Source organism: Canis lupus, chromosome 6 (assembly GCF_011100685.1).
Source record: "Canis lupus familiaris isolate Mischka breed German Shepherd chromosome 6, alternate assembly UU_Cfam_GSD_1.0, whole genome shotgun sequence".
In the NCBI taxonomy this organism is placed as follows: Eukaryota; Metazoa; Chordata; class Mammalia; order Carnivora; family Canidae; genus Canis; species Canis lupus.
The window spans coordinates 72,947,071-72,968,261 of record NC_049227.1 but is presented as its reverse complement, the minus strand read 5'-3'; the positions used below and the strand labels follow the sequence as shown (position 1 = coordinate 72,968,261).

Genomic DNA, 21,191 nt, shown 5'->3' with positions numbered 1-21,191 from the left:
GAACCCAAAGTCTTCATTTGGAAATTCTGAAATGCTTAATAATATCACTTAAATTTTATGAGTTTTATAATAGGTGGAGCAAATCCTTAGAGTCAAGAGACTCAGCATTAAATTTTGAATTTGCTATTAATTAGCTGCTTGATTATGGAAAAGTTGCCTAACATTACTGAGTCTAATTTTTCTCACTTCTGAAATCAGGATTGTGAGAAGAAATTGAATGTATATAAAGAACTTATCAAAGCAACTGGTACATAATAATAAATAAATTATAGGATCTTCCATCATCATCATTTTCATTATTATTAGAAATCTAAGTAGAGTTGGTATGAAGACTTTGATTTTAAAATTAGTCTTGGCAATAACTGATACATACCAGGTATAGGAGATTTCAAAACTAGTCATAATGTATGGTGAGGATTCAGAAGGATAGGACCATGCAGGGATAAGGCTGGAGACAATTTAATTCAGAGGGTCAACCTGCCTGGAAAAGAATTATGAAACCAAGGTCATAGGGAATGCGATGAACTCAAGTTTAGTTCGAATTGCTGATAATAATAATGAACTAGACTACACTCAGATTCCAAGTTTAGTCCAAAATGAGTGGACTTGAAATAGGTAGAAGGTTCTCCAAGTAACAAGGATAATCCTATTCAGAACCCCATAAAGTAACCAGGATGATAGGGATAACACCTAGCTGACCCCCAATCTCCAGATAAAAAGCTACCCTACTATATTGTAAGGTCAAAATTTTCATGTGCTACCTTGACATCTGTGAACCTCACAGGGCTCCCCAAAACCAATGGTGAGACCTGATCCTGCCCTCACCAGATATGCCCCTCACAGAGCGGTGAAGACTCTTACCCTGCTACTCCCCCTGGCACTCAATCTAACAGGCTTCACTTCCCTCCCAGCCCATGAAATTATTCAAACAAACGAGTATCTATCCTCCTATAGGAAATAGGGGTCACATTTTGAGCTACCATCAACACTCAGGCTATGTTAACTTTGATCAACTAAGTTAAAATCCTGACTTTTTAGACCTCTACACACATTACTCTCTCCTACAACCTCTGCTCTCTACTCTACTCCTGAGTACACCGCCAGTGTGGCCCTGCATTGCGTTCAGTGTCCTCCCCTAGGCTGTGAGTATGTGTGACTAGCAAGTTTCTGTCCTTTCATGTTTTCAATATTGAGTCTTGTGTATTTGACTGCCCCCCTCATCTCAGGATGATAATCCCTCCTTCACCAAGGGGGTAGAGAGGATGTGGATAAACTACCTATCAGAGTCAGGAAGATTGAATAAAGAATAGATTTGCTTCTCCCCATAGGAGGAGAACATAATCAGAAAACTAAGTTCAGTTGGTTTGTAATTCACGGCGAGGGTGTGAAAGGAAGGCTGATTTATTCAACAGATTTAAGGCAACAGGGACAAGAAAGGGAATGCCAGGTCCAGTTCCCTAAAGACTATGAGCCACCTGATGTCCTGACTAGAATGAACTAGAGAATGCAACCCTCAAGAGCTTGCTTCATTCTTACCTCAACCTAAACTGGGCTGTCAGAGCTACAGGCTGCCTCTCAAGCCAGTGGTATACCTAAATAGATTCTTACCTCTAAAAAAAGGAGAAGGAAAAAAACAGGAAATAAAATTTAATTTTATTGTCCATTCACTATTCCCATAAAAATTTAGAGTTTTATTGTTTTTATATGCCTGTCCCCAAAATTCACCCTCCTGTCCTCAGGAAGTTAGTGACTGAATATTATTTATGGCAATCCACTGGATAGCCTCTACTTGGCTTTTAACTTTTTCTGTATAACCCTTGGAGTACAGGGTGGAGAGTGGGTGGAAACAGTATGTGGAGCTCCCAACTATGCTAAGTATTCAAACTCTTCTATTTCTAAGTGACATTTTGAGCTACCATCAGCACTCAGGCTATGTTAACTTTGATCAACTAAGCTAAAATCCTGACTTTTTAGACCTCTATACACACATTACTTAAAATATAGCTCTAACAGATTTAGCTGAGATGGTTTTTTTCCCAACCCATATTTATCTACATCTGTGAAAAATATGAATAGGATAAGACTCCCAACTCTTGACAGATATACTAAAATGTTCCCTTAAAAGCTTTTTAACATCCCAGAAATATTACAAGGATTTGGGTTCCAGCTATTCCTGGGTGAATTGGCTACCTTGTGTATGATAGTTAAAATGTAATTATTGATTTGGTCACCCCTCTTATCATTTTCAGAGTTTAAAAATAAGCAGGTAAGGATTTGGAAAGAATATAATAAGTAATACAAAAAGACTATTTTATGTGAAGAATGTTTTGGCACCTGGTTTTTAGTAACAATACACAAATCATGAGATTCTGTGTGGGTTAACCTTCACATAATCAATCTAATGTTTTCTTTAATTGATGGCTTCCATCCTCATTAAGGGCTATAATCAGCTTGTCTTAATTGAGTTCCTCTAAAGTGGACCCTGAGATGAAGAGTGCAAGTAGTTTGTCTAGGAACTGATGCCAGGACACCAATAGCAGAGTGGAGAATGACACAAGGAAGAGAAGAAATCCAATAAAACGTATACAATCAAATGAGTTATTACAGTGAGTAACTGGACCTTGGAGACTGTGAAGACTTTCTTTAAACATGTCATACAAAAAGGGTAGAGAATTACTTTCCCCGATGATTTCTGTGCAGTCCAATGTTGATGGGAGGGTGAACCACATGCCCCCTCAAGGTCCCTTCCAATCTCATGATTATATGATTGCTCATTATCGAAAATTGGATGGTAATTGGTTTGACTCAGAGAGGTCAGGATGTGAAGGGGACTGCACAAACTTTTGATTTTGTGGTAAAGAACAATGTAGTTGTCCCAGTCACATTTCCGAAGGACATTATTTTTAGTTTCATAAATGTGCCATGATAATCTTCACGTCTGCTAATTATAAGAGATTACCTAGGAATTGGCTACAATTCCGACAGGTAGAGATGAGAGTTTGGCAATGATGGAAATGAGGGGGAACCAGGACGGACCCTAAGTACGATATACAGCATGCATTGCACTGCTTTTGTTGTCTGTTTGCTTTGAATCTACCTACACTGCTGATATATAATCAGATACTGGTTTTAGAAATGGCTTAAGTAAGAAGAAAAAACTTATGCTTCACACTGCTTGCTTTTAATTGGAAAAAAAATCATCCTTTTATAAACAAATGGGAATCTGATTATAATTATGCGATTTTTTGTACATAATTTTATGTAAAATTAGTCACCAAGAATGCATATTTTAAATGCACTGGCTCTAGCTAATTGGCCAACAGTGAATTTTCAAAGTGATCAGTCCAATTACTGACTGCCAAGATGCAGAGATCAAACGTGGTTTTCTCTCTCTTTTTTTTTTTTCCAGTCCTAAGGTTTGTAGTAACAGAACGTTTATAATCAGATTGTTTTTTTTTTAATGCAGCAAACTTAGTGAAGTTAAAATCTCATCTTAACTAGGATGAGGGAAAGGACATAAAAGAAACTATCTGAATAAAATCATCTTTATTTTAATTAATCAATTAATTTTGTTTGTAGGACCCCTTAAGTCAAACCTGTTGCAATATAAAATTTTAGAGCTGAAAAGGATCCTAGCAACTACACTAGTCTGACCCTTTCATTTTGCAGATAAGATAAGGCTGAAAGAGATCCCATGACATCAGTTATTTGGTGGAGCTAAGGAGTTAGAATTTGAATTCAGTTTTCCCATTTGTTAAGTTATATTCTTTCTACTGCATGAGTCAGGGAAACACAACTATTTCTTTTTTCTTTTTTTTTTAATTTTTATTTATTTATGATAGTCACACAGAGAGAGAGAGAGGCAGAGACAGAGGCAGAGGGAGAAGCAGGCTCCATGCACCGGGAGCCCGACGTGGGATTCGATCCTGGGTCTCCAGGATTGCGCCCTGGGCCAAAGGCAGGCGCCAAACCGCTGCGCCACCCAGAGATCCCGATTTCTTAAACGATTTTAAGAATATGTCTTAAATCTGTCTTAATTTGAAAAACAAGATCCTATAGTAAGATATGGTGAAAATAACATTTTCATATCCTGTCCAACCCATGTCCACCTGTAGAATCTATGGTAGATAAGCTTCAAGGAAGAAAATATCAAGATTAGGATGCTCATTGTTAAGTGCAAAGGCTGTCCTTTGAGGTAGACACAAAAGCAATACTTTCTGACAATCTAACTCAAGATTACCTTAGAAATGGATTAAAATAAATTATTCATTTCCACCAAAGGAAGTAAAATGTTTGCAACACCAAAAAGTGAGTAGGTTTTGAATGGCCTGGGATTTTCTTTGGGCATTCTCTCCGGATGAAGAGAGGTCTGTAACTATTAACATTTGCCTCAAGAAAGATAACTGAGGAAAGGGGAGGAGGGAAAAAAGAAAGAAAGAAAGCTTTCTAGTATTTCAAAGGAATCCAGAGAATAAACAAGAAAAAGCACTAGCTTGTCCTAGGATAAAAAATTATTTCCTGTCACTACCTCTAGGAAGATGTAAAGAACTGAAAGCTATGATTTTGTTTTTATTTGCTTTGTTGTAATTATTTAACTACCTCAACTACACTTTTATTAGGCTATGGGCTTCTTGAAAGCATCAGCTGTACCTTATTAATCCTTACATCTTTAGTGTCTAGCCTAATGTCTACCATGTTATAGACAATAAATGTCTCATAAGTAAATGAGTGAGAATCTGGTGTAGCTAGCAGTTATAATAAAATCTATAACCATAGAAATAAGAGCAAAAGGTGCTAAAGGAGAGGGAAGAGAAAAATTATATCAGAAGCAAAGGCTAAAAGAAAGTATTGTAAATGAACAGAAACTAATTCAGAACTTCCTGAGAGCCAAAGTAAAAACCGAAGCTTGATAGATTATATGATCTCAACATTTTAATAAAACAAGAAATGCTATCTATTAAAAGACTATTTTAGGATATTGCTATAAGAAACGTTAAAAAACAAAATTCAATAGATATCCATTAAGCATCTACTACTTTAAAGATAAGCCATTAGGCAATGCGGGGCTATACGAAGATTAAGGAAAATGAGTTATCAGCTTTAAAGAGGTTGATTAATGGACGACACAGAGCAACACATACATGAGCATAGTTTAGGACAAGATGTAATACACCGTGGAGGATTAGAACATGACTCAGGAGTTAGGAACCACTCATGATCGCAGGGATCATGGAAGCTTTCTTGAAGTTTTGGTTGAGATGGGCCTTGATATTTAGGTAGGTTTTACAAAGTTGGATGCATGAAAGCTAAGGAAGTTGTTTTTTTTTGGTTTTTTTTTTTTGTATTTTTTTCAGACCTAAGGACAGCATGTGCTAAAGCACATGAGGAAGTATGTTTCATGCTCCTGGGGAAGTGAACAGTCCTTGTAATACAAGTTTAGCTCTCATAAAGGCTTTATGTCAGGAAGTAATAAGAGATAAAGCTGAATTAGTACTTGTAATACCAGTAGAAATCCAGTACCTCCTGAAGAGAAGTAATTTTGCACGAATCAAATTCAGCATCCTTATCTTGATTCAAAGCCCATCTTTAATTTCCACTCAGGTTTGAATCCTTTGGCATATCTAATTTTAATAATTAAAGGACTCTTTGGACTACACAGCATCTAGCATTCTTTTATAATTCATGAACTTGGAAAAGTTTTAATATTGTATGGATATGAATGAGCTTACTAAAACAGGCTAACAAGCCATCTGCTTCATGACACACACTTCCATAAATGTCATGAAACTTTATGTTACCATAAAATGTGGCAACAAGGAAGGACCTTTCTGTGGAAGACAAGTTCTCTAACAGGCATTTGCAGGATACTGTGGTCTTTGCTTGATCTGGCACATTGCGGCTATAACAATAAATGCCCCTAATAGAAACAGAAGAAAAATTGGCTGTAAACTTTCAAAGGAGAGAGACTGATGCTTTGACCATGGTTTCTGTATTCCTGTTCCAACAAAAAAAGGCCATTACTATCCAAGTACATATGCAATTTAGAAGATCCCACAGGTCTTAAATCCTCTTCCTTGGAAGGCTAAGATACTAAGCCCCAGAGAAGAGGGTTCATCTATTTTCTTAGTAATATATAAAGAGTGGATATTTACCATTCCTCTGTTCGGGGCAAAAGTGATTTTCTAATGTCTTTCCATAAACCCTGCTGCTATGCTTAAACTGGATTAACTGAAAGAATTAATCCAGTTCCCAAGGATAAAATATTTTATTTCTTGCTTACAGGAAGGAGCACCCAATGAACACTCTATTACAAATATCCATGTTTTCATCAAAACCATTAAGAGAGGCTACAGTCTGCTTCAGTTCTTGGTATCAGTCACGTCTTTTGAATAAATTACAATTCTATACATGGTCACCAAGTGGTCGACACAGCCACTTCCCCATTATATGTGGCTTACATGGACTCAACAACAAATTTGCAAACTCAAGCCTATGGATTTGTTTCCATGTGGTTTCAATGTCTTTCCTGCTTACACATACACACAAGAGAGAAGTAACCAGTAAACAACAAATATGCCATAGAAAAGCAATTCTGCAATGGTTCAGGTTTTATGTTCTAATAATGCTCAAATCCCAGTTTCCAGGATTCAGTGTACTGTGTCAGCAATAATGAGTAAAACTACTGAAACTCATTAAAGAACTTACTAATCAGTACGTTAATTGAGGCTATCTGCTTCCCATTATACAGAGACAAATTAAGCAGGTTACAATGGTTCCCAGAAAACATCTGTGGAAACATGTCAAAATTAATGATAAATAAAATCGAGCTCCCTTTGTGGTTGATTTTTCACCCAGCTGCATCTAAAAAGTGCTATCAAAGAAAACTATTTATTATTTGTCAAATAAGAATAAAATCCCCAAACCACTAACAGTATTTTTTCTTACAACCTTTTAATTAGAGGTGAACAAATCTTAAAATAGCTACCTTTTTGTACCCCATAGTGTGAGTTTAAAAAAAAAATTGGTTCTGTGGAAAGAAATGTACCAAATATATGTGAAATATATATAAAGGTAGATAATAATTTAAGAATTTTGCATTTTATAGCATAAATCAAAATTTTCTTTCCAAGAAAGAACCAACTGGGTTATTAGAAACATTCCTTCAAAAAAAAAAAAAAAAAAAGAAACATTCCTTCATTAAAAATCTGCTCTTTGGTGAAGCAGCCAAGCTATTTAGGGCAACATGGTAAAGCATAAACAAAGACTGGAAGAGTGAAGTAAAAGGATATTCAGGTTATTAAATTCTGTGTGTATTACACATACATATATACATGCATGTATGTATGAAAATCATACTATGAAATAAAATGTCCCATCGTATAGACACTAAGTGAAATATTACCAAATCATGTCACCCTCCTTCTTAGAACTCACCAATAGTTTTACTTTTTCTTAAAATAAAATTTAAAATTCTTGATAGAAGACACAAAGTTCCTCATAAATTATTCTTGATTTTCCATAACAGCTTCATCTTCCCTCATTTTGCCCTTTATCCAGATACTTTATACATACTTGTTTCTGGGTTCTTAAACTGTACTTCAATCCTAAGTTCTTTTTATATGCTGTTTCCTCTTACTAGCGGGCTCACCATCCCATTGCCACTCTCACTTCCCATCCCTGGATAATACCCAATCATTCTCTGGTTAACAACTTAAATGCCATTTCTCTTTGAACTCTAAAATGTAAATTAGAAAAATAAAATAAAATAAAATGTAAATTAGATTTCCCTATAATATACTCTCATTACACCATCTCTTCTGTAAACTTTTACAAACTACAGATGAACTCAATGGGTGAATGCTTACTAGAAAAAGTGGTAGGATTAATAGTTCACTCTATGTGCAGAATTATGGGGAGAGAACAAGGTGTCCAAGTTCCTAGACCGGGCAACTGAATGAAGAATGGTGCCATTCATGGTGATAGGAAAGAGAAGAACAAGAACAAAATTACGGAAAAGGGAGGTAATGAGTTCAATTCCAGGCATATTTAGTTTAAGTGTCTCAAGAACCTCCAAATGGAGATGTCTCACTCACAGCTGGATATATAAAGTGAATGCATAAGAGATAGACTGAATACATATTGGGAGTTTTTACCCTATCAATGATAAATGAATCATGGAAGTAATTGTGTAGAGAAATAAGAAAAGAGTACAGAGTATCATACTAAAGCTAGCATTTAAGGTCTAGGTAAAGAAAAAGGAAGGAAACTGAGAAGTACCAGCTATAATAGTGAGAGAGTCAGTGTCAGAAAAGCAGAAAAAATATTCCTCTTCAAGAACAGGGAGTCAATAGTGCCAAATGTGGCTAAAAGGTTCAGGAAGATATGGATTGAACAGTTTGATATTTATCAACAGTGATAACCTTGGCAAGAGCTGCAAGAGAAAAGTGCTAGACAAAGAATGACTGACAAGGAGAAAAAGTACTGTCATCTACATCAAGAACTCTCTGAATGAGAGACGAGACTGCAGCATCTAGAAATGCTATAGAATGGAAACGTTGTGTTTTGTCTTGGTTTGGTTTTTGGTGTGGGTGTTTTATTAGTGCAGTGACAAAAACATGTTCAGCTGCTTCTGGAAAGGAATCAGTAGGGAAACAGAGGTGAGGCTATGTGAGAGAGGGAAAATCAGTAACCCGGATCTTCTGAGAGGTATAAAATGGGAGAAAGAGAGATGGTTAGACAAACATAGACTGAGAAGCAGTTTTAAATTCTCAGTGAAAGCTGAAGACATGAATTAAGTTGAACTAAACTGTACCATTCTGTGAATTCTTCAGCTGTGCAAAGCACCCTAGATGTAAAGGTAAGATTATTAGATGAATCAACATGCCTTTCCCGTGCAAGTTCAACACCAGGACAAGTAACAGCATTGAAAATATTGCTAAAAAGAGTCCAATAGATAATGGTAACTTGAAATCCAAAATGAATCAGAAGTGAAATAAAGATGGGGTGAGATGGGGAGACTGACAGACAAGTAGATGGACCAAAGGATTGAATATGAAGAGGAAGATCAGACTACTTGAAGGTTGGGAAACTAAGTCAGAGAGTGGGATGTTTGAAATGAGAATTTTGAAAGGGTAGCATTTCCAGGTGACACACAGGCCCAGAGTTTGATCGTGTGAATGAGTGAGTAGAATGGTATAAAGTACTGATGCCTAAAGACGAGGAAATCAGGGGCCTCAGAGACCAGAGTGTTCAAAAGCTGGTTTCTCGGCCTATTTACTGAAGTCACCCAAAGTTCATAAGGATTTTGGAACACAGAGTAAACACATGAAATGGGTTTGAAGGTCTTACATGAATGAAGAGGAATAACCTAGTAGTCAGCATGTAACAGTGAAGGAGACAGATAAATTGTGGAAGGGCCAAATACCATGGCATCAAAGGTATGTGGAAGTAACAGTCTAACTTTACTATTAACACAGAAGAGAGCAGACAACCAAACCTCTCACCCTGAAGTAAAAAGACTAAGAAGCCAGAGTGTCCATCCCCTCCATCTTCCTCTATGCCACAGTCAAACAAATTAATGAATCTATGAAAAGGATAAGTAAGCCATCAAGGAGTGTGGAAATCAGTGAATGAAACTGGTAGCCCGTGGCTCTAAAATGGGTTTTGTTTGAATAATTTTTATTTATTTTTGTTAAAGATTTTATTTATTTATTCATGAGAGACACACAGAGGGAGAGAGAGAGGGAGACACACAGGCAGAGGGAGAAGCAGGCTCCACACAGGGAGCCTGATGTGGGATGCATCAGGATCACACCCTGAGCCAAAGGCAGACGCTCAACCACTGAGCCACCCAGGCATCCCTGTTTGAATAATTTTTTACAAAAATCAACTTGATATCTTCAGAGCAAACGCTTTTTGTTTTACCATCGCACTGACCAATCCCTGTTTTCTTATAACTGACATAATTCCCATATTACATCGTCCCCCAACAGGCATTTGAACACTCAACATCTGCTCCAGATTCTTTTTTATTTTCTTTTCAGGAAGACAAAAGGGGGAATACTTCTGTTTGTATTTATCTTCAGTGTTCCAGGAAGTCACAGATATGGTCTTCAGAGGCCAAAAAAGCTTGAGCGTAGTGACAGGATGGACAGTAACTTATAAGTATGTTAGTGAGTAATGAAACTAAAGTCAACAGTATACTCTGAGTTTAAGGCAACCTAGGTATCAATTGATACAGAATTTCTAAGCTGGGAGTCAATTAGAAGCTAAAAAAGGAATAGGCTAAATAATTGTGTAGTTGAATGTAGGACTTCTGGCTTAAAAGGCAGAGGTATAATTTTCCTGCATAAAACAACCTGCAACTATTAGTCCCAGGACACATTATATAATACGAAGAATGGGGAAAAGCATCATGAAGCACAGACATTAGAAAACACAGAGAAGGACACTAAGTTGACATTGCTTAATGATTTACCAAACCAGTAGTGACTACTGATCAATGTTTTGGACGTAAGCATGGCATACAAGACACCAGGAATGGAGATAAAGTTAGCACCTGCAGAAATCTCAGGGCATACCATGTCTTTTTCAAACATATCTATATTACCCATTATTTGTAAGTGTAAAAAGTATGCCTAGGGGAGCCTGGGTGGCTCAGTAGTTTAAGTGTCTGCCTTCGGCTCAGGTCAAGATCCCAGGGTCCTGAGATCAAGCCCTACATGGGGCTCCCTGCTCAGTGGGGAGCCTACTTCTCCTTCTCCTTCTGCCTTCCACCTCGCTCATGTCTGTCTTTCTCTCTCTCTCTCTCAAATAAATAACATCTTTTAAAATTTTAAAAAATAAAAGCTTATTTGTAAATACAAAATATATAAAGGTAGAAAAAAGGTTAAAAAGCAATAGAACAGCAGGTAACAGAGACAATTCTGGTAATTGATTACAAGGAAGCACAGTTCTATAGCATTCATTTATTTATTCTTTCAACAAATAGTTATTGAGCATTATGCTATACTTAGTACTATGCTAAGCACTGAGGCCTGATGAATAAAACATAAGCTCTTGTTCTCACGGAGCTTATAGTCTATCCAGGTATTTGATGTGATGTTTCCAGCAATGATTAAATAAGGGAAAGCAAAATAGTGTGCCCACACATACCCAAAAACATGCAGAGTGGTTATAAAACATGATATATGGTTAATATTCTTTCAAACACCTAAGCTGCAAAGCAAAAGCAAAAATGTGCTTTCTGTCAAAACAAGTGATCTAACTCTGAAAGAAAGGCAGGATCTAGGAAATAGAATTGAACTTTTGTAATATAAAACATTTTGGGGTGAAGAACTACGATGTTGGCATAGTAGAAGGACCCTGAGCTTCTCATCACTCAAAACAACTGGATAACTATCAAATCATTCTAAATACTCAAGAAATTGATCTGAAGACTGATAGAACATACTGCACAACTAGAAGACAAGAGGCCACTTTGAGGAAGGCAGGAAGTACAAAGCCATGGTTTGGGGGAGAAATGGATTGGGTGCTGTGGAGGGGAGGGAGGCCTTGTTGCAAGAGAAAGGCAAGAGAGACTGGAGCACACATGAATAAGCACGAGGAGAGCAATTCCCCAAAGCCATTGGCTGGGAAAACAGGAAGGGTCGAATTTCATGAGTTTTTGCGACCAGTGGGGCTCAAAGATTAGAGTTTCAAAGGTCCCCAGGGTTGACTGATACAGAGACTGGAGGACATTGCCTTATTCCACACCAGGGGAGGCAGTCAAACAATCCCAGGGCAGACTGCATGATCTGAGGATTGCCTAAGCTGCACAGGGAGAGACTGTTCATGCTTTTTGGAGCACATCTGGGAGAGGAGATATTGCCTCTCCACGGACAAAAAAGCAGGCAGGTGCCATCTTCCTCCCCTGCTAGTCTGCAGAGTGCAGATACCTGCTGAGGGTGGCTAACCAGACACTGACTGCTTAGCCAGCTTGCTCCAAATCCCACACCCCTGTGCACTGGCATGACTTCCCTTCTGGGTCAAGCCTGCATCCGTCCCAGGGTGGAGAAACCCTTTCCCAAAAGACCAGGGCAGGTCTGCACCACATCAGGTCCCTGAAGTTTGGAGTTTTCAAAATCAGCAGGCTTGGCTGGAATGGAGCCCAAGTGCACTGTGCTGCTCCAGGCAGGCAAGTGACCCAGAGACAGTGAAAATCAGCAAACTGAAAAATGCCTGTGATGCACAAGGGGAAATTATTCACTCCTCTGAAAGTGCTTCCCTGAGAGCAGCAAGCATGGACTCCCCTCTCCAGGGACAAAGAAGCAGAATGGCACCATTTCCCACCCCCGCCCCTCAGCATAAACTAATCTCAGTAAACAGCACAGAGCCAACACTGGCTGACTAACCTGCTTACACCAGATCCTGCCCTTCTCTATGCTCTGCTGGTCTATTCTCAGGCAAGTGTATCTAATGACCAGCACAGTGGGTGCCCTCCCAAGAAGACCAACACAACCCCACACCCCCATGAACCACATCTAATGACTATAGAGTTCTCCAAAGCTTCAACTCTAGTGGAAATAGCATCAGGTATCTCTTAGCAAGCAAATCAGAGCATACCTAGTTAAAACTCCCCAAACTCGGGATCCCTGGGTGGCGCAGCGGTTTGGCGCCTGCCTTTGGCCCAGGGCCGATCCTGGAGACCCGGGATCGAGTCCCACATTGGGCTCCCGGTGCATGGAGCCTGCTTCTCCCTCTGCCTGTGTCTCTGCCTCTCTCTCTCTCTCTCCCTCTGTGACTATCATGAATAAATAAAAAAAAAAAAAAAAAAAAAAAAACTCCCCAAACTCTGGCAAATGTCCAAACACTCCCCACTGCAGGCAAGGAGAAACTATAGAGGATGGACCTGAGGGATAGAGCAGCCAAAACACAGCAGCATGTGCATGTAGCACACAACAGAGATACTTCCTAAAGCAGCAGGCCTTGGACATTATATAACCTTGTCTTCATAAAGCCATTAGCTCAGAAACAGGAAACATAACGGGCTTTCCTAACACATAGAAGACAGAGACCTAGACAAAAAGCCAAGACAGAGAAATTCATCCCAAAAGAACAAGAAAAGGTCACGGCCAAGGATCTAATCAAAAAAGCAATATATCTGACCAAGAATTTAAGCAACAATCATAATGATACTAGCTGGGCTTGAGAAAAGCAAAGATACCAGGGGTCCCTTACCAAATGATAAAAGAGCTAAAAATAAATCAGGCCAAAATGAAAAATGCAATAATCAAGATTTGAAATTTACTGCATGTAATAACTAACAAGGATGGAAGAAGCAGAGGAATGAATAAGTGATATAGAAGATACAGTTATGGAAAATAATGAAGCTAAACAGAAGATGAAGAAGAAAAATCTTGGATCATGAAAGTAGACTTAGGGAACTCAGTGACTCCATCAAATGTAGTAACATTTGTATCATAGGAGTCTCACAAGAAGAGAAGGAAAAGGGGAAGGAGGTTTACTTAAGGAAATTATAACTGAAAATCTCCCTAATCAGGGGTAGGAAACAGACATCCAAATCCAGGAGGCAGAGAACTTCCATCAAAATCAACAAAAGCAGGCCAACACCAAGATATATCACAGTTAAATTTGCAAAATATAAAAGAAATAACGAAAACATCCTAAAATCAGCAAGACAAAAGAAGACAAAAGAAGTCCCTAACTTACAAGGGAAGACCAAGAAGGCTAGCAGAAGGAAGACCAAGACCTCTCCACAGAAACTTGCCCCCAAAAGAGAGTGACATGATATATTCAGTGTGGTGAATGGGAAAAAATCTGCATCCAAGAATATCCTATCCAGCAGAGCTATCATTCAGAATAGAAGGAAAGACAAAGAGTTTCACAAACAAAAACTAAATGAGTTTGTGACCACTAAACCAGCCATGCATGAAATATTAAAGGGGATTCTTTGAGTGGGAAAGACAAAAAGTGACAATGACTTGAAAGAACAGAGAAAGTCTCCAGAAACAAGAAAACAAGTAACAAAATGGCACCAAGTTCATATCTATCACTAATCATTCTGAATGTAAATGGATTAAATACTCCAATCAAAAGACATGGGGTATCAGAATGGATCAAAAAACAAGACCTATTGATATGTTGCTTAAAAGAGACTCATCTTGGACCTAAAAACACCAGCAGATTGAAAGTGACAGTGTGGAGAACCATTTATCATGCTAATGGACACCAAAGGAAAGCTAGAGTAGCAATGCTTATATCAGACAAACTAAATTTTAAACCAAAGACTGTAATAAGTGATGAGAAGGGGCACTATATCATAATAAAGGGGTCTATCTAACAAAAAGATCAAACAATTGTAAATATTTATGCCCCCAATTTGGGAGCAAGCAAATATATAAAACAGTTAATAACAGACATAAAGGAACTCATTGACAATAATACAATAATGGTAGAGGATTTTTAACACCCCACTTACAACAATGGACAGATCATCTAAGCAGAAAATCAACAAGGAAACAATGGCTTTGAATAACACACTGGACCAGATGGACTTCACAGATACATTCAGAACATTCCATCCTAAAGCAGCAGAATGTACAGTCTTTTCAAGTGCACATGGGACATTCTCCAGGAAAGATCACATACTAGGTCACAAATCAGGTCTCCACAAGTACAAAAAGACTGAGACCATCCCATGCATAGTTTCTGACCACAGTGCTATGACACTTGCAATCAAACACAAGAAAAAATTTGGAAAGACCATAAATACATAAAGGCTAAAGAACATTCTACTAAAGAATGAAGGGATCAACCAGGAAATTCAAGAAGAAATTTAAAAATATATGGAAACAAATGAAAATGAAAACATGATTGTCCAAAACCTTTGGGATGAAGCAAAAGTGGTCATGAGAGGGAAGTATATGGCAATACAGGCCTACTTCAAGAAGCAAGCAAAATATCAAATATATAACCTAACCTGACATCTAAGGGAGGTAGAGAAGGAACAATAAATGTAGCCTAAAGCCAACAGAGGAAGAAAAATGATAAAAATTAGACCAGAAACAAAATGAAACAAAAACCTAGCAGAAAAGATTAATTCAGGAGCTAGTTCATCGAAAGAATTCATAAAATTGATAAACCTCTAGCCAGACTCATCAACAGGAAGGACAAAGGACACAAAGGAGAAAGGAGAAATCATAGCCAATACCACAGAAATATAAACAATTATAAGAGAATGTTATGACAAATTGTATGCTAATGACTCGGATAACCTGGAAGAAATGGACAAATTCCTAAAAATATATAAGCTACCAAAACTGAGGTAGGAAGAAACAGAGAATTTGAACAGACCCATAACCAGAAAAGAAACTGAATCAGTAATCAAGAATCTCTCCACAAACAAAAGTCCAGGGCCAGATGGATTTCCACGGAAATTCTACCAAACATTTAACGAAGAGTTAATACCTGTTCTTCTGTTCTTCCCAATTCATTCTATGCGGCCGCATTATCCTGATTCCAAAACTAGATGAAAATTCCACCTAAAACAGAAAGCTACAGGCCAATATGCCTCATGAATATGTATGCAAAAATTCTCAACAAAATACTAGCAAGTCAAATCCAACCATACATTAAAAGAATAATTCACCACAATCAAGTGGGATTTATTCCTGAGTTGTAAGGGTGGTTCAATATTTGCAAATGACATGAGACTCTATATAGAAAACTCAAAAGACTCCACCAAAAAATTGCTAGAACTGATACAAAAATTCAGTAAAGTTGCAGGATACAAAAATCAATTACAGAAATCTGTTGCATTTCCATACACTAATAATAAAACAGCAAAAAGAGAATCAAGGAATTGATCTCATTTATAATTGCACCCAAAACCATAATATTCCCGGGAATAAACCTAACCAAAGAGGTGAATGATCTGTTCTCTGAAAACCATTACACATTTATGAAAGAAATTGAATATGATACAGAGAAATGGAGAAATATTCCATGTTTATGGATCAGAAGAACAAATATTGTTAAAATGTCTATATTACCCAAAGCAATCTCCCTACACTTTTAATGCAATCTCTATCAACCACCAGCATTCTTCACAGAGCTAGAACAAACAATCCTAAAATTTTTATGGAGCCACAAAAGACCCCAAATAGCCAGAGCAATCTGAAAAAAAGAAGAGCAAAGGTGAAAGCATCACATTTCCAGACTTCAGATTATATTACAAAGCTGGAGTGATCAAGGCAGTGTGGTCCTGGCACAAACACAGATACAGAGATCAATGGAACAGAATGGAGAACCCAGAAATGGACCCACAACTACACGGTCCAGTAATCTTAAACCAAGGAGGAAAGAATATCCAATGGGGACAAGACAATCTCGTCAACAAATGGTGTTGGGAAAACTAGGCAGCTACATGCAAAGTAAACTGGACCAGGGCAGCCCGGGTGGCTCAGTGGTTTAACACCGCCTTTAGCCCAGGGCGTGATCCTGGAGACCTGGGATCGAGTCCCACATCAGGCTCCCTGCATGGAGCCTGCTTCTCCCTCTGGCTGTGTCTCTGCCTGCCCCTCTCTCTCTGTGTGTCTCTCATGAATAAATAAATAAAATCTGAAATAATAAACAAACAAACTGGACCACTTTCTTACACCAGACACAAAAATAAATTCAAAATGAATGAAAGACCTAAATATGAGACTGGAAACCATCAGAATTCTTGAAGAGAACATGGGAAGCCTCAGCAGTAGCAATTTCTTTGTGGCTTTGGCCTCAGCAGTAGCAACTTCTTACTAGACACTTTGCTGGAGGTAAGGGAAACAAAAAGCAAAAATAAACTACTGGGACTTCATCAAGATAAAAATCTTCAAAAAAAAAAATCTTCTGCACAGAGAAGGAAGCAATCAACAAAACTAAACAACAACCTTTGAAATGGGAGGAGATATTTGCAAATGCCGTATCTCATAAAGGGATAGTACCCAAAATATATAAATAATTCATCAAACCAAACACCCCAAAAAAGCAAATAATCCAGTTAAAAAATGGCCAGAAGACATGAATAGACATTTTTCCAAAGAAGACACACAGGTGACCAACAGATTCATGAAAAGATGCTCAACATCACTCATCATCAGGAAAATACAAATCAAAAGTACAGGGAGATAGCACCTCACCCATGTCAGAATGGCTAAAATTAACAACACAGGAAACAAGAGGTGTTGGCGAGGATGCAGAGAAAGGGGAACCCTCTTGCACCGTTGGTGGGATGCACACTGGGGCAGCCACTCTGGAGAACAGCATGGAGGTTCCTCAATAACTTAAAAATAGAGCCACCTTATGATCCAGCAGTTGCACTGCTAGGTATTTAGCCAAAGGATGCAAAAAAAAAAAAACACTGAGTCAAAGGGATACATGCACCCAATGTTTAGAGCAGCATCACCAACAAGAGCCAAATTATGGAAGAACCCAAATGTCTAACAACCGTCGAATGGATAAAGAAGGTGCGGTACACTTATACAGTGGAGTGTTAGTCATCAGAAAGAATGAAATCTTGCTATTTGCTACCTCATGGATGCAACTAGAGTGTATTATTACTACTCAAAATAAGTCAAAGGAAGACTAATACCATGTGATTTCACACCTACGTGGAATTTAAGAAACTCAGATGAACACGGGGAGGGGAAAAAAAAAAAAAGAGGGAAATGGAGGCAAACCATAAAACAGATTCTTAACCATAGAGAACACACACAGTTGCAGGAAGGGTAGTGGGTGGGGAGATGGGTTAAGTGGGTGACGAGGGTCAAGGAGGGCACTGGTGATGAGCACTGGGCGTTGCATGTAAATGATGAATCACTAAATTCTACACCGGAAAGGAATATTGCATTGTGTTAACTAACTGGAATTTAAATAAAAACTTGAGTAAAAAAAAAAAAAAAGAAAGAAAAAAAAAAAAAAAACATGTTATAACCCTCACCCCACTAGGACAACAGTAAAAGTTGTGATCCAGTCTCATTATAAGCAGATATAAGCCTAATGATAAAAATGGGGATTAGAATGGACTTGCAGAATTAAAATAGGATGAGAGGACACCCTAATGTGAGAGGATGCATTTCCCTGAGGAGGATTTGGTACAATCTGCAGTGAAGACCACCGTAGGGCCCAGGGAAATCATCCCTTCAGTCTCCCAGTGGAGTCCCTCACAGGTTCTTAGATGGAGAAAAATGACTTTGTGTCAGACGTGGTGGTGAGCACACCAAAGGGTCCCTCTGACTTCAGGGAGTGGGCCACTGTCCCCCACCTCCATGCTCTGATCCTGCGGCCGTATTTCCCCACCTAGATCGATGGTACGTGGCAAAAGGCCCAGTCTATTCATGTGCTTGGTGGCCCGCTGAATTGCTCACTAGTATTTGTGACACTGGCTCTCCAAGGCTGTCATGGCAGCCATTTCCCTTACAGAGTCACCCTTTGCACAGCATCCCCTTTGACAGCAGGGAGCATAAAAGGGCGTTGAAATCAAGACTCAGAAACCCCTTCGGCCAAATAAAGGAACTTCCTGGGGGCACTTCGAGTCTGGTACATGGCTGAAGGAGATGAAGGGAAGCCAGTCTTGTGGATGGTCACTCAGAAGCAGTCAGACTGCTCTGCTGGGTGCCTTCCCCGTAGGTCACCAGTGTAGCACCATTGTCTAGTTTCCACGGAGAACCTGCAACAGGGAGCGTGGTGCATAGGGCCCTCTGAGCAGTCTAAGCCTTTGGGAAGAGCCGATAATGCAAGAGACCTAAGGGAAGGAGGCGCCCTTCCTGGGAGGCATGTTTGCATACTTGCCTAACTGTTGTGCTCGTTGGTTGGCTTTATTTTATTCATCAATTTGAAGAAAGCATTATTCCCATTGAGGACCATCAGCACCCCAGAAATCTGAATCACTCATCACTAAAGGGCTGGGCCTAACGTAGGCAGGATTTACAAGCAAAGCTTGATGACTAGAGCCAGCGTTCCTTTCAACCAATGGTTTAAATATTTAGTAGGCATCATATAGAGTCTGACCCCATTTTTGATATTTGATGACTGACAGCTTTCAAAGCCTACAGCCCCTCGTTCCCCTTCTACCCTAGGAATCTGAGTTAGCTGATAAGGCAGGTATTCTTTCCTTTGGGCACTGGTGGGAGGTTGAAAGCAGGCAAGCCTCAGCCCATATGTGGGAACCCTCATCGCAGGTCCACCCCTGGCCTCCATAAAACCCGAAATTAGTTATTTCCTGCTCTCTGAAGGTTTTTTTTTTTTTTTACCTATTTTGGTGATTTTCCTGCTCTCCCCAGAAATCCTCATTACTTGCCTAGTAAGCCTTTTAATACCCTACAGAATGTGTGTGATCATCAGTCTCAACACCCAAACCAAATACTGGGTGGAACATCCATCCCAACCCTGCCCAGTGATCACTCCTGATAATTAAATAACATCAGGAGAATTACATTAATAGGGATATAGTGACTAACCATCCCAACTTGCTTCTCAGTTCCCTATTCTCCAAAGCCAAGTCCTGTCTTGTCCTAGACGTACCTTGACCAAAGATCAAGGCCCAGATTGCTCCGCACGGCCAGGGGGAAGCCTGGTTTTCAACTTTAAGGAGTCTTGTCTAGGAAACTACTGTCTTCGTTCTTCCTTTGACTGCATTTTTCACAGAATGGGCAAAAAGATGTCAATAGCTGAAGCAAACCCTCCTTACCCTCGGAGAGATTTTCCTAAGTGACTTAAGACACAGAATAGAGGCAAAAGTTCTTTGAAATTGTACTCAGACTGGCTGATTCTCATTGGACCTCTCCATATTAGAATAAAAATCAGTTGACCTGGCAAGAATTCAAACACTGTGATCCTTCAGACCCCCTAAGTACTGACAAGAGCAGCTAGGAATGACAACAGATACAGAGTAAGACAGAGGTTTCGGTTTCAGCTCAGCCAGTCACCACCTCCCTGACCCACTTTGGACAATTCATCTAACTGAGCCTCAGTTTTCCCTCCTGTAAAATGGTGATAATATCCCAGTCCTGGCTAACTCAGAGATATTTTGAGTATTACCAAAGTCCTCGGTAGAGTGGCACAGAGCACAGAAATGTGACCTATTTCAAAACCCATGCATCCCCCTCCTCCGAATACTCCTTACTCCGCACTCTGTTTGTACTGATGCAGAGACTATTCAGTCTAATTTAAAAGAAATCATAACAAACTTGTTAATCTGATTTTTTAGACTTTAGCAGTTTAAAAGTAGAAAATTGGAATAAGGAAGAGCTGCGTGATTCTCCCTAATACTCACAATAACGAAAAACATACTCGCTACTCACTATATACTTCAAAAGCAGCGTGATTTTACGTAAGCACCGGGGCTAGGAAGACAAAGGGGCAGCTGAGAGCCTAACAGGAAAGGAGGAAACGAGCTTGTAATCATCAGCTACAAGAATTAAAAAGGTCCAGGAGGCTGACAAACGAGCTGTAGGTGCCCTGATTGGTTTTGTTTAATCACAGCAAGATACAGACCATCTTGGAGAAAAGAGAAGTTTTGTAAACGTTTAGTATATTCATGTAAGAAGGTAGAAAGTATTATAACACTGATTTAGGAAAGTTCGCATTAAAAAAAAGAAAGCCAAATAAGCCCTTTGGTGCTTAAAATGATTACAAATAAAACAAGTCTATCATTCATATCAGGAAAAGAGAAGCTTATTTTATTCAGTGCTTGATAACATAAAATACCTGATGGCCAGGATGGTGTTTTTTTGTTTGTTTGTTTGTTTGTTTGTTTTTACTTCTTTCAGTGCTTATTCAGTTTAGAGAGAGACCCCATCTCTAATAATTCCACGATCAGCAATTCAATAGTCTTCTGTTACTTACATACATATTTGTGACAATCCTCCTACAAGTATTAATCCCTACGGTGAAAAAACATAAAATTTAAAAACAACAACTGGGTAGGTCAGTCGATGAAGTGTCCCACTCTTGGCTTCAGCTCAGGTCATGATCTCCTGGGGTGTGAGATGGAGCCCCACGTACTGCTCTGCACTCGCCGGGGAGTCTGCTTGACTTGCTCACTCTCTGCCTCTGCACCTCCCCTGACTCACACATCCATGTCTCTCTCCTTCTCCTTCTCTCCAATAAATATATTTAAAAAAATTTAAAAACCTGCGTGTAGTGAATAA

The 21,191-nt window shown here is 39.0% G+C and overlaps 1 long non-coding RNA gene across 1 annotated transcript in view; it reads right to left on the bottom strand.

The window, feature by feature from the left end:
* Window positions 1-389: 389 nt before the first annotated feature.
* The window catches only part of LOC102155529, a 116,656-nt gene continuing 95,854 nt past the window's right edge, over window positions 390-21,191 (bottom strand). The window contains exon 8 of the long non-coding RNA XR_005360474.1: window positions 390-481. This is a non-coding gene — a long non-coding RNA (uncharacterized LOC102155529). The remainder of the gene's footprint in view (window positions 482-21,191) is intronic.